This window comes from Somniosus microcephalus, chromosome 8 (genome assembly GCF_052327205.1).
Source record: "Somniosus microcephalus isolate GS21.2 chromosome 8, FLI_Smic_1.0, whole genome shotgun sequence".
Lineage (NCBI taxonomy): Eukaryota > Metazoa > Chordata > Chondrichthyes > Squaliformes > Somniosidae > Somniosus > Somniosus microcephalus.
In genome coordinates, this window is record NC_140994.1 from 91977691 (window position 1) to 91989969 (window position 12279).

Here is a 12279-nt window from a genome sequence, read left to right on the forward strand (position 1 = left end):
GGGCATTCGACTGGTGGGAAATTTCTGGTCGACTGTCCGTTCCGCTGGCATGGAGGTCCCGGTTTTGAGACCTGGGCCTCATTTGAATTTGGCAGGCGAGCTGCGGATGCCATAAAGGGGGTCCTGATGCTGCCTTCTTCACTCTTCAGCTTCAGGGATGTCGGCTGGCTGAGACAGGCTCACAGGTGGGTGCTCGGGGAACGGGGGGGAACACTATGCTCAGACAGGGCGAGGTGGGCTGAGACTGGGCTGGCACAGGCCCACAGGTGGGTGCTCGGGGGATGAGGGGGAACTCTATGCCCAGGCAGGGTGAGGCCGGGCTGGCACAGGCCCACAGGTGGGTGCTCGGGGGATGAGGGGGAACTCTATGCTTAGGCAGGACAAGGCCGGACGAGGCTGGCCCACAGGTGGGTACTCGGGGGATGAGGGGGAACTCTATGCTTAGGCAGGACAAGGCCGGACGAGGCTGGCCCACAGGTGGGTACTCGGGGGATGAGGGGGAACTCTATGCCCAGGCCGGGTGAGGCCGGGCTGGCACAGGCCCACAGGTGGGTACTCGGGTGGAGGCGGGGCGATCTTTTTTGTGGAGCCAGGAGGTGCACTTCCAATTTTTCTGGCCGTTTCCCGATCGGAACTCAAGTACGCTTGGGCAGAGCATTGGCATCACAAGCTCCGCCCGTGGGTCCCTTAACATTGCAATCAGAGTCTTAACTCCATCACGAGGACCCTGAGTTGTGCGGGAAAGCGGCCTCGTGCTTGTTTCAGGCAGGCGCTTCGATAGGGTCGCCAATCCTCCAGGAATGGCCTGGAGTCTCCAGGAATTGAAGTGTAATCTCCTGGACACTGCTGTGAGCAAACCCAGGGAAAAATCACAGGGGCCTCAAAAATAATTGTGAGTTTTTCTCATTTTCTTTGAACACTTCTGTTTATCAGCTATAAAGATATTGGAGATGGGAGAATAGTCTGTTTGACTGGGCGGGATGTTGGAGGCAGGAAGTCAAGTGATGAACAGTCCACGAACCCCTCCCACCACAGTTGGTAAACCTGGGCTTTGGCCGGCCAGTGGTAGGCCCCTGCGACAGTTCCAGTGGGCTCCATCGCCAGTGATAACCATGTGGTAAGGCTGCCCACCCCATTTGTAGGCCCTCACCATCCCGTTTATACCAATTTTCCACAAGTCACAATCGGCTTTACACCCCCAGAATTAGAACAGCTACAAATATACGTCTGACAAGAGTCAAAGTTCGTAAAATGGGAGGTCACCGGATCGAGACGTTAAGTTTAAGTGTTCAAAGGATGGCATTCTAACATCTTCAGCTTTTAGCAACAGCAGCCAATTACAAACTCAACCGCAGGCTGGAGGAAGACAAGGGCTACAAACTGCATTTACATGCGGCTCGCATTCATCAGTCAATCTACAAACCAATACAGATACCAGCTTTATCTACATTTTTATTAAGTTACAAATTTTCATCCGCTTTTCTTTCTAATTTATGACTGACTGGGGACTTATGAGTGTCCAGTCTTAAAGGAGGCACTTTGTCAATAGATTTGTGCTGGAGCCATTAACACAGCCTCACATATACCACAACCTTGGTAATATCTACACAGCTCCCAGCTTTCATAGTACTCTTCATATATATTAAAGGGCTAATGTTCCTACATCATGGCGATTACTGGCATTAATAGGTTATTAAAGAGGTAGTGTTCCTATATTAGGGAGTTTACCAGCATTATCAGATTATACTGGGGATGCACAAGCATTAATAGATTACTAAAGGAGTGGTATTCCTATATTGGGAGCTCACGAACATTCATAAGGAGATTATTAAAGGGGAATTTTAGTTTCTTGACAGCTGGAACAGCCTGTTCTGGATATTCCATTTCAACACCGTCCTATCGCACTGTAACAAATATTTTATCTGTTTCAACCCAACTTTGGTGCAGTTTTCTTATTTTTATCTCAGGTTGTTAAATGTAAAATAAAAACCTGCACAAAGTGTTTACAGAAGGCAGAGCAGAAAATATTGGAAGTGCAGCGTCACCTAGATGTTCCACCTTGATAGAACTGAGACGTATCTCTGGTAGAGAGAGCTGACCCCTGACCCCAAACCGCTCTCCCACCCTCAGAGTCATTGAAACACTGGAGCTCAGCTCTCGGCCAAAGGCCGTGGGTCCCATCAGATTGAGGGCAGATTTTTTCTGCAATAGATAGACCTGCATCTTATCTCGGCACTTGCTTAAGGAATCAGTTTTTCAATCAATGCTGAGCTTGAAGTCGCACTGTGATATTAGCAACAAGCATATTAACATTTGCACATAAAATTCCTCTCCCCATCATTCTAGCAAAGCCCTTACTCCAATTACTGTAACATTGCCATTAACATAGTGAACAGAGGACTTTCTTCCGAATGTGATATGGCGCTCATCTATCTATCTATCTATCTATATTTATCTCTGAGCCAACTATTTCACTCTCCATCTTAATGAAGAATTCTATCATATTATGATCGCACTGACCCAAGGGGCCTCGCACAACAAGATTGCTAATTAATCCTTTCTCATTACATAATACCCAGTCTAAGATGGCTTGATCTCTAGTCTATATATATAAACGGATCGTTCTTTCTGTCTGTCTGTCCTTCTGTCTGTCCTTCTGTCTGTCCTCACGTGTGTGTCTGTCCGGTTATGCGCTCGAAAGTTATAGAGCGTACCTACGCGTGCGTTACGTCGAAAGAAAACTTACCTTTCCGAAACGGTGGTAAGCGTATTTACGTTTCGGCCGGACGAAAATCACGCCCGCGATATCCGAAAAACCTTCAACATTCCGCTCATTAGCATCTCATTATCCGCCCATTAGCGACAGAGTGACCTCGAGGTCGGCCAATCGTACGCCGGGTTGCTGGCGCGTGCGGCCGGGCCCTCCTACAGTCGAGTGACGGGACGATTGATCAATCCTACGCTTTGATGACCTGACGGTCGACCAATCGGTGCGTGTGTGGGCGGGCCTTATCGTTCTGAACCGAGGTGAGTCGCCGCCATCTTGATTCTAAACTTTTCATTTCTTTTTCCTGCTTTCTGTGTGTTTCTTTTCAAATCTACATTTCCAGCAAAAAAAAGTTGCTTTTAAAACACAAATTGTTTGTAAAAAAAGTTAATTAATTTGTAAATCTTTTCTCTAGCCTGTACAATTCTCCTACCTTTCACCGTTTTTCCAGGCCCAGGGCCTAGGCTTCTCCAACTGCCAGCAGTGCAACTCTAGACCCAGGCTCCCGGCCTAGATAGAGACAAACACTGGCAGAGGGCAGAGGGTGTGCTGCCTCAGCTCCATTCCCGGGGTCAGTAGGTGGGGAGACTTCATAAGCAACTGGGGTAGGTCGCAAGCCCCGAATAATAATCTGAAGATCCTGTGTTTGCAGCTGATGAAATTTCTTCTGCAGACAGCCCCAGGTTAACGGCAGCCATCTTTGTCAAGGAGGGCGAAAAGTTTCAGTGCGACGCCATTTTGATTCAGTGTGTAACAGAGTGCATGCGCGGCCATCTTAGTACAGGAACATAGAGTGGGTGGGGCTTCTGTGCTCCAAATCTGTGTCTGTGACAGACAATCGACTGTGTAGCTGTGCAAGGTCTGTCGCTATAGCAACAGCTTTAGCTACAGAGCTTCAGGGCCACACCTGAGTGTTTAGAAGCTGTTGCTAAGCAACAGTGTTTGTTGTTAAATACAGAGATAAGAATCTCGGTATCTCTCAACATTAACTCTGAAGAGTGGGTGCCGGATAGCACAAAGTTTCCTGTACTTTAAGTTTATCTCCCCCCTCCCTTTCCAGCCCCCACCCCCCCCACACCCCCTTCCCCCCCAACCCCCCTTGCCCCCGACACCCCACTCCCCCCCACACCCCCACAGCCCCCACCCCCCTCCCCCCACTTCCCCCCACACCCCCTTCCCCCCTCCCCACCCGCCTTCCCCCCCACACTCCCCACCCCCCTTACACCCCTCCCGTTCACCCCCTTCCCCCACTCCCCACCCCCTCCCACCCCCCTTCCCCTCCCTTCCCCTCCCCCCTCTCCCCCTTCCCCTCCCTCCCCCACCCCCTTCCCCTCCACACCCCCCTTCCCCCCCACCCCTTCCCTCCCCCTCCCCCTCCCCACTTCCCCCCTCCCCACTCCCCACCCCTCCCCCCTTCCCTCCCCTCCCCCTTCCCCCTCCCTCCCCTTCCCTCCCCTCCCCTTCCCTCCCCCTTCCCCTCCTCTCCCTTCCCCTCCCTCCACTCCCCTCCCCTCCCCCCTCCCCTCCTCTCCTCCCCCTCCCTTCCCCTTCCCCCCTCCCTCCCCCTTCCCCCTCCTCCCTCCCTCTCTCCCTCCCCCTTCCCCTCCTCCCTCCCCTTCCCCCCCACCCTCCCTCCCCCTCCATCCCCCTTCCCCCTGCCTCCCCTTCCCCCTCCTCCATCCCCCTCATCGCCCCCCTTCCCCTTCCCCCACTCCCCCCTCCCCCTCCTCCCCCCCACTCCTCCCCCTTCCCCCACCTCCCCCTTCCCCCACTCCTCCCCCCTCCCCTTCCCCCACTTCCTTTCCCCACTCCCCCCTCCCTCCCCCCCTCCCTCCCCACTCCTCCCCCCTCCCCCTCCCCCCTCCACTCAACCCCCTCCCCCCCCAGTCGCGCTCTCTCTTCCCCCCAGTCGCTCTCTCTCTTCCCCCCAGTCGCTCTCTCTCTTCCCCCCGTCGCTCTCTCTCTCTCTTCCCCCCCAGTCGCTCTCTCTCTCTCTTCCCCCCCAGTCGCTCTCTCTCTCTCTCTTCCCCCCCGAGTCGCTCTCTCTCTCTCTTCCCCCCAGTCGCTCTCTCTCCTCCGCCCCCCAGTCGCACTCTCTCTTCCCCCCCAGTCGCTCTCTCTCTTCCCCCTGCCCCAGTCGCTCTCTCTCTTCCCCCCAGTCACTCTCTCTCTTCCCCCCAGTCGCTCTCTCTCTCTCTTCCAACAACAACATGCCCTCAAAAGAGCCTCAGCACCGCCGGGCACTTCAGCTAGTATCTTCTATATATATAAATCGGTACATCTGTCTGTCTGTCATTCTGTTTGTCATTCTGTCTGTCATCGCCTGTGCGTCTGTCGGGCTATGCGCTCGAAAGTTACAGGGCGTACCTACGCGCGCGTTACCTCCAAAGAAAGCTTACGCATCCGAGATGGTTTTAAGCGTATTTACGTTTCGGCCGGGCTAAAATCGCGCCCACGGTATCCCAAAAACCTTCAACGTTCCGCTCATTAGCATCTCATTATCCGCTCATTAGCGACAGAGTGACCTCGAGCTCGACCAATTGTACGCCGGGTTGCTGGCGTGTGCCACCGGGCCAATCGGTGCATGTGTGGCCGGGCCTTATCGTTCTGAACCGAGGTGAGTCGCCGCCATCTTGATTCCAAACTTTTCCTTTCTTTTTCCTGCTTTCTGCATCTTAAAAAAAAACGTTGCTTTTAAAACACATATTGTTTTTTAAAAAATGATTTAGAAAGTAATTAACTTATCTAATCTCATTAATTTTCCTACCTTTCCCCGTTTTTCCAGGTAGGCCTAGAAGCCTCGGCGTCTCCTCTGCACCCACGCCCGAGCGAGGCACCTCCCGGCCCCACTCGAAGGCTGGAGGGCCGAGCCTCAGCCCAGCGCCGCTAGGGTGCGCGTGCAGCAGGAGCTGAGACGCGGCGTCTCTCTCTGGCTCGGCCGGGGGGCGGGGCTTGCTGAGTGTCCAGCGTTACCCTGGCAACCGGCCCGCCGGCCGTCTCGCACAGCCGCAATCGGCGGTCTTCACCTCGGGGGGGGCCGCGACCCTCGGGGGGGCCGCAGCCCTCGGGGGGGGGCCGCGCACGCAGCAGGAGCAGCTGAGACGCGGCGTCTCTCTCTCTGGCTCGGCCGGGGGGCGGGGCTTGGTCAGCGTCATGGTTACCCTGGCAACCGGGCCCGTCGGCCGAGCCAGAGAGAGACGCCGCGTCTCAGCTCCTGCTGCGCGCGCAATCGGCGGTCTTCACCTCGGGGGGGGGCCGCGACCCTCGGGCGGGGCGCGACCCTCGGGGGGGCGCGACCCTCGGGGGGGGGCGCGACCCTCGGGGGGGGCCGCGATCCTCAGGGGGGCGCGACCCTCGGGGGGGGCGCGACCCTCGGGGGGGGCGCGACCCTCGCCGGTGGGGGCGCGACCCTCGCGGGGGGGGCCGCGACCCTCGGGGGGCCCCCGCCCTCCCTCCCCTCCTCCCCCTCCCCCCCGCCCTCCCTTCCCCCCTCCCTTCCCCCCCCGCCCTCCCCTCCCCTCCCCCCCTCCCCACCCTCCCCTCCCCTCCCCCCTCCCCTCCCTCCCCTCCCCCCTCCCCTCCCCTCCCTCCCTCTCTTCCCCCCAGTCGCTCTCTCTCTTCCCCCCAGTTGCTCTCTCTCTTCCCCCCAGTCGCTCTCTCTCTTCCCCCCAGTCGCTCTCTCTCTCTCTTCCAACAAACAACATGCCCTCGAAAAAGCCTCGGCACCGCCGGGCACTTCAGCTAGTATATATAAATAAAGCAGTTTGTCTCTGTCTGTTTGTCTGTCTGTCTGTCTATACAATCAAAAGTTATAGAGCGTACCTACACATATGTTATATCAAAAGAAAGGTTATCATTAGGTGAGTCTAATAGGCATATTTACTTTTTGGTCAGACAAAAATTGTTCAGACAGTAAACAAAAAAGTTTCAAAAAACGGCAACATTCCGCTCATTAGCGTTGAGTGATGTGATGGTTGACCAATCGTACAGGGGATTAACCTGATGGTTGACCAATCGGTGCATCACTGGGGGGTGTTTCATTGTGTGTGTGGGCGGGCCTAATCCGTCTGAGCCGAGGTGAGTGGCCGCCATCTTGATTCCTAACTATTCATTTCTTTTTCCCACTTTCTGCGTGCTTATTTTCAAACTAGATTTCCAGCAAAAAAAAAAGTTGCTTTTAAAACACAATTAAATTGTTTTGCAAAAAAGTTAATTCATTTGTCAACATTTTCTCTAACCTCATTAATTTTCCTACCTTTCACCCCTTTTTTTTCTCCTCTTGACTCGCTACCTCCGCCGGGCGCCGCAACCTTCCAGGGTAACCCCGCCTGCAGGCCTCGAAGCCTTGGCCTCTCTTCCCCAGCCACGCCCGAGCTAGGCACCTCCTGTCCTGCTCAACAAGCGGCCCGCGATTGCCGCCATCTTTGTAAATGCTGGCAGGGCAGGCCCTGAGCTGAGCGTAGCCCACCGCCGCCATCTTTGTAAAGGCTGGCGGGGCGGTACGGAGCTCCGCGGAGCCATCGCCGGCGCTGGGCTTGGGTGCTTTGTGGCCTGCGGTCCGAACGACGGCTGCGGAGCTCAGGGCTGCCCAGGGCGCTGGGCTCGCTGGGCCATGTCAGTGCGGGTGCCCGAGGGCCCGGGGCCTAGCCTTCTCCAACCGCCGCCGGCAGGGCAGAGGGGAAAGGGTCTGCTGGCTCCCTTCCCCCCTTCCCCCCTCCTTCCCCCACACCCCCTTTCCTTCCCCACCCTCTTCCCACCCCCCTTTCCCCCACACACCCTTTCCCCCCCTTCCCACCCTCCTCCCCCACCCCTCCCACCCCCCTTTCCCCCCCCACACACCCATTCCCCCCTTCCCTTCCCCCCTTCCCCTCCACACACCCTTCCCACCCCCCTTTTCCCCCCTTCCCCTCCCCCTTCCCCCGCCCCCTCTTCCCCTTTCCCTTCCCCCCCCTTCCCCCCCATATTCCTCCCGCCACCTCCCCCTTCCACCCCCTTGCGCCCTCCAACGAGGACTCTCCACTGCTGTCCCTGTCTCCACAATCTGCTGATGCTCACTTGTAAACTGTGAAGCACCAGGTGACAACACTACTCTATGTCCCAAAGGTCCCCCCGAGGTGTGAGTGTCTGCGCTGGTGCTGGGTGTGCTTACTTCTGCTGACGCTGCGCCCTCAGAAGTTGGAGCTTCCTCTGAGGAGTCTGGCTGCACAGCCTCTTCCTCCTCCACAGTGGGGACGGTGGCTCTGGATGGTACTGTGGAGGAGTAAAGGAAGGAGCTAGAGATGTAATGCCAAGGTTCTTCTGGTGACTCCCAGCGAGTTGACATCTGCTGACACCTACATCCATTGGTCTCAGTGGGAGGCCTCTTCCTCCCTGACCTAGGGAAGAGGACCTCCCTGTGGGCCCTAACCCCATCCAATAATGCCTGCAGTGAAGCCTCGTCGAATTTGGAGGCAGCTCGGGGTCTGGCACTGGCCACAGCTGCTGCAGGCTCCTCTGCCATCCTGTATGGTTCATTTGGAAGCCTTCAGAGGATGCAGTGCTTGCTGTGGACCTTGAAAGCACCACGAATGATGACATCATACTGTGGGGCTTTCTGACTGGAAATAGTCAATTAGCAAGGGTTCCCACACGCTGGAAATGAATTGGCCAATTGAGGGAAAATTGCATCGATGTGGCAGACCCATTTAGATTTGTGTCGGAACCCGACATTCGGGGAACCCGACAATTCCCCACACCTGCGGGAAAATCGGCCCCACAATCTAGGCTGGCACTCCAGTGCAGTACTGAGGGAGGGGCAGTACTGAGGGAGTGCTGCACTGTCGGAGGGGTAGTACTGAGGGAGTGCCGCACTGTCGGAGGGGCAGTACTGAGGGAGTGCCGCACTGTCGGAGGGGCAGCACTGAGGGAGTGCCGCACTGTCGGAGGGGCAGTACTGAGGGAGTGCCGCACTGTCGGAGGGTCAGTACTGAGGGAGTGCTGCACTGTCGGAGGGTCAGTACTGAGGGAATGCTGCAATGTCTGAGGGGGCAGTACTTAGGGAGTGCTGCACTGTTGGAGGGGCAGTACTGAGGGAGCGCTGCACTGTCGGAGGGTCAGTATTGAGGTAGTACTGCAATGTCGGAGGGGCAGTACTTAGGGAGTGCTGCACTGTTGGAGGGGCAGTACTGAGGGAGCGCTGCACTGTCGGAGGGGCAGTACTGAGGGAGCGCTGCACTGTCGGAGGGTCAGTACTGAGGGAGCGCTGCACTGTCGGAGGGTCAGTACTAAGGGAGTGCTGCACTGTCGGAGGGTCAGTACTGAGGGAGTGCTGCACTGTCGGAGGGTCAGTACTGAGGGAGCATGCACCGTCGGAGGGTCAGTACTGAGGGAGTGCTGCACTGTCGGAGGGGCAGTACTGAAGGAGCGCTGCACTGCCGGAGGGTCAGTACTGAGGAAGTGCTGCACTGTCGGAGGGTCAGTACTGAGGGAGCATGCACCGTCGGAGGGTCAGTACTGAGGGAGTGCTGCACTGTCGGAGGGGCAGTACTGAAGGAGCGCTGCACTGCCGGAGGGTCAGTACTGAGGGAGTGCTGCACTGTCGGAGGGTCAATACTGAGGGAGTGCTGCACTGTCAGAGGGGTAGTGCTGAGGGAGTGCTGCATTGTTGGAGGTGCAGTACTGAGGGAGTGCCGCACTGTCGGAGGTGCCGTCTTTTAAATGAGGCATTAAACCAACTCTCAGATGGATGCAAAAGATCGCACGGCGCTATTTCGAAGAAGAGCAGGGGAGTTCTCCCCAGTGTCCTGGCCAATATTTATATATTACATAACTGCAAGTCCTTCCTAATGGCCTTTTATCATCCTGGGGACATAATATAATAACCACCCGCCCTCAACTGTTATACCCATGGCTCAGTGCTGGCGCTATCAGGAATTGTGCTGCCTACAGAGATATCAGAAAAGTGACTGAGGCGTTGGTTAGCAGGGCCAGCACTTTACTTCCTTTCCCACTGAACGCCTTGACACGCATGCCCAACATCACTAGATTGCCGCATTTCACCAAGTTCAGGGCGTCACCCATTGCTGCCTTGTATCCAATCAGAAGGCTTTGAAAATGTATTGTACGTTGATCTCGACTGTGTGTCCTGCTGAGGTATGGGTTTTGAGGCGATGCAATGAAAGTGCTGTAAGGTTGTGCAATGCAGAGACTGTCCGATATTGTAATACCAGAGCCCCAGTTTGTGGGTATGGAAACCAAGAGAGATACCACGCATTAATGTGAGAGTTAAATTGTTGTTAAATTGAAGGATTGACAATGGTGAGCAGTAAATATGGAACTGGTTGAGAAGCTACAATTCATGGCATGTGCTGTTTACCTGCTGCTGTTGGTTGATCTAACCCAACGAGATTCCGAAACGTTTCCAGGTACTGCAATCCAATCTGGTTGCCAACTCTGCCAGGCATGGTGCAACTCTATCTACAGGGGAGAGTATGCTGTCTTGGCAGTTTGAACAAGTCTCCGTGCACCAACAACACCAACAACTTGCATTTATACAGCGCCTTTAACATAGTAAAATATCCCAAGGCGCTTCACAGGAGCGTTATCAGACAAAACTTGACCCCGAGCCACAGAAGGAGATATTAGGGCAGGTGACCAAAAGCTTGGTCAAAGAGGTAGGTCTTAAGGAGAAGAGAGAGACAGAGAGGTTCAGGGGGGGAATTCCAGAGCTTAGGGATTAGACAGCTGGAGGCACGGCCACCAATTGTGGGGTGAGGGAAATCAGGGATGCACAAAAAGACCAGAATTGGAGGAGCGCAGAAATCTCAGGGGCTGCAGGAGGTTACAGAGACAGGGAGGGGCGAGGCCTTGGAGGAATTGGAAAACAAGGATGAGAATTTTTAAATTGAGGCACTGATGAACCAGGAGCCAGTGTAGGTCAGCGAGCACAGGGGTGATGGGTGAACGAGACTTGGTGTGAGTTAGGACACGGGCAGCAGAGTTTTGGATGAGTTTATGCAAGGTGGAAGATGGTAGGAGTGCATTGGAATAGTCGAGTCTGGAGGTAACAAAGGCATGGATGAGGGTTTCAGCAGCAGATGGGCTGAGTCAGGGGCAGAGATGGGAGCCAGCACATTCACTCCACCAGCTAGCCAACAGGATTGATGAATGGCCTGCTGGCCTTGACATTGTATTGTCCTTCACCTTCATGTTTTCTCACTTGATCTTCCCTCCCCAACCCCCATACAGCCTTTGGAAAGGCTGACAAACACTTCAAAACTATTTATAACTTGTGTACAAGCTGGAAGAATTTTTGCCCGACTCCCACTTAAAGATAAGTGATCACATCCTCTTCATTCTGATCAGCAGTTTTACAGGTCACTCGCTGTGCAAAGCTCAAACTGTGCAGGGAGCTTATTAATATTATTTTAATCACCTCAACCCGCCAAATCCAGCAGCGTCTGCAGAGTGTGGAAACTGGCCCCAATGTTTGTGTATGGGTAACAGCGATGTCCGTGTCATTCACCACGGAGCCTAATCATCACCTTAAACTCAACCGAAACTGAACTGCAGGAGTAGCTGCTGTATAAATAAATCTGTTAATGGGCCTCCGAGTAGACAGCTGTCAATCAAGCCCCTCAGAGGTACAATGGTGCATAAAACAACACAAAGGGCTACCGTTTACACCAGGCTCAGGCCTCACACATCTAATTAATTAATGCTTTGACTAGACATTAATCCTCGCATAGGAACATAGGAATTACTAAAACAGACCGAGGTCCATCTAGCTCACCTTCTACCACCCTGGTAGTCACATGCTACAATGATAATGGAGTTGTTAACCAATCACAGCAATCAATCTCTATCAATGAGTCTACAACAGACCCAGACATGAGGAGGAAAACCCCAGTGATGGAGAGCTTTGGGAACCATAGTTCCAAAGACACCTGTTCCTCCCAAGCATGCTACACTCACCATGTCATGTCTCAAATGACTCAGATACTGTATCCCACAATGTTATTTTTTGGGAGAAATCTATCTAATATGTATTTGAATGAATCAATACTAACTGCTTTCACCCTCTCCCTAGGAAGCCTATTACATAGTTGTTACCACCTGCTCACTGAAATACTGTTTCTGCAGATTAGTTTTGAATTTAACCCCCTTCAAGCACAGATCATGTCCTCTGGTTCTACTGTTCTGCGCAAAGTGAAACAGCTTGTCATGACATTATCTATTCCTTGAGTTGTTTCAAAGTTTCTCTGGGTTGGTCCAAAGTATCACTGAGTTGGTTAAACAATCTGACTGTAAAGGAACATCTTGCGAATACTGACCATAATATGATTGAATTTGAGATTAGGTTTGAGGGGGAGAAGCAAGAGTCTCAAACCAAGGTTTTAAATGTAAGTAAGGCACACTTTGAAGGGATGAGAAATGAATTAACCACAGCAAACTGGGCTGAGCTGTTTCTAGGTAAACCTACAAACATTGGGAAGTATTCAAAGAAGTTATTGGTACAATACAAAATCATACCA

The 12279-nt window shown here is 53.9% G+C and overlaps 1 protein-coding gene across 1 annotated transcript in view; it reads right to left on the reverse strand.

The window, feature by feature from the left end:
• Window positions 1-12279, reverse strand: part of LOC147113688 (catenin alpha-3-like) — a 3852991-nt gene that overhangs the window by 3770188 nt on the left and 70524 nt on the right. The window lies entirely within an intron of this gene.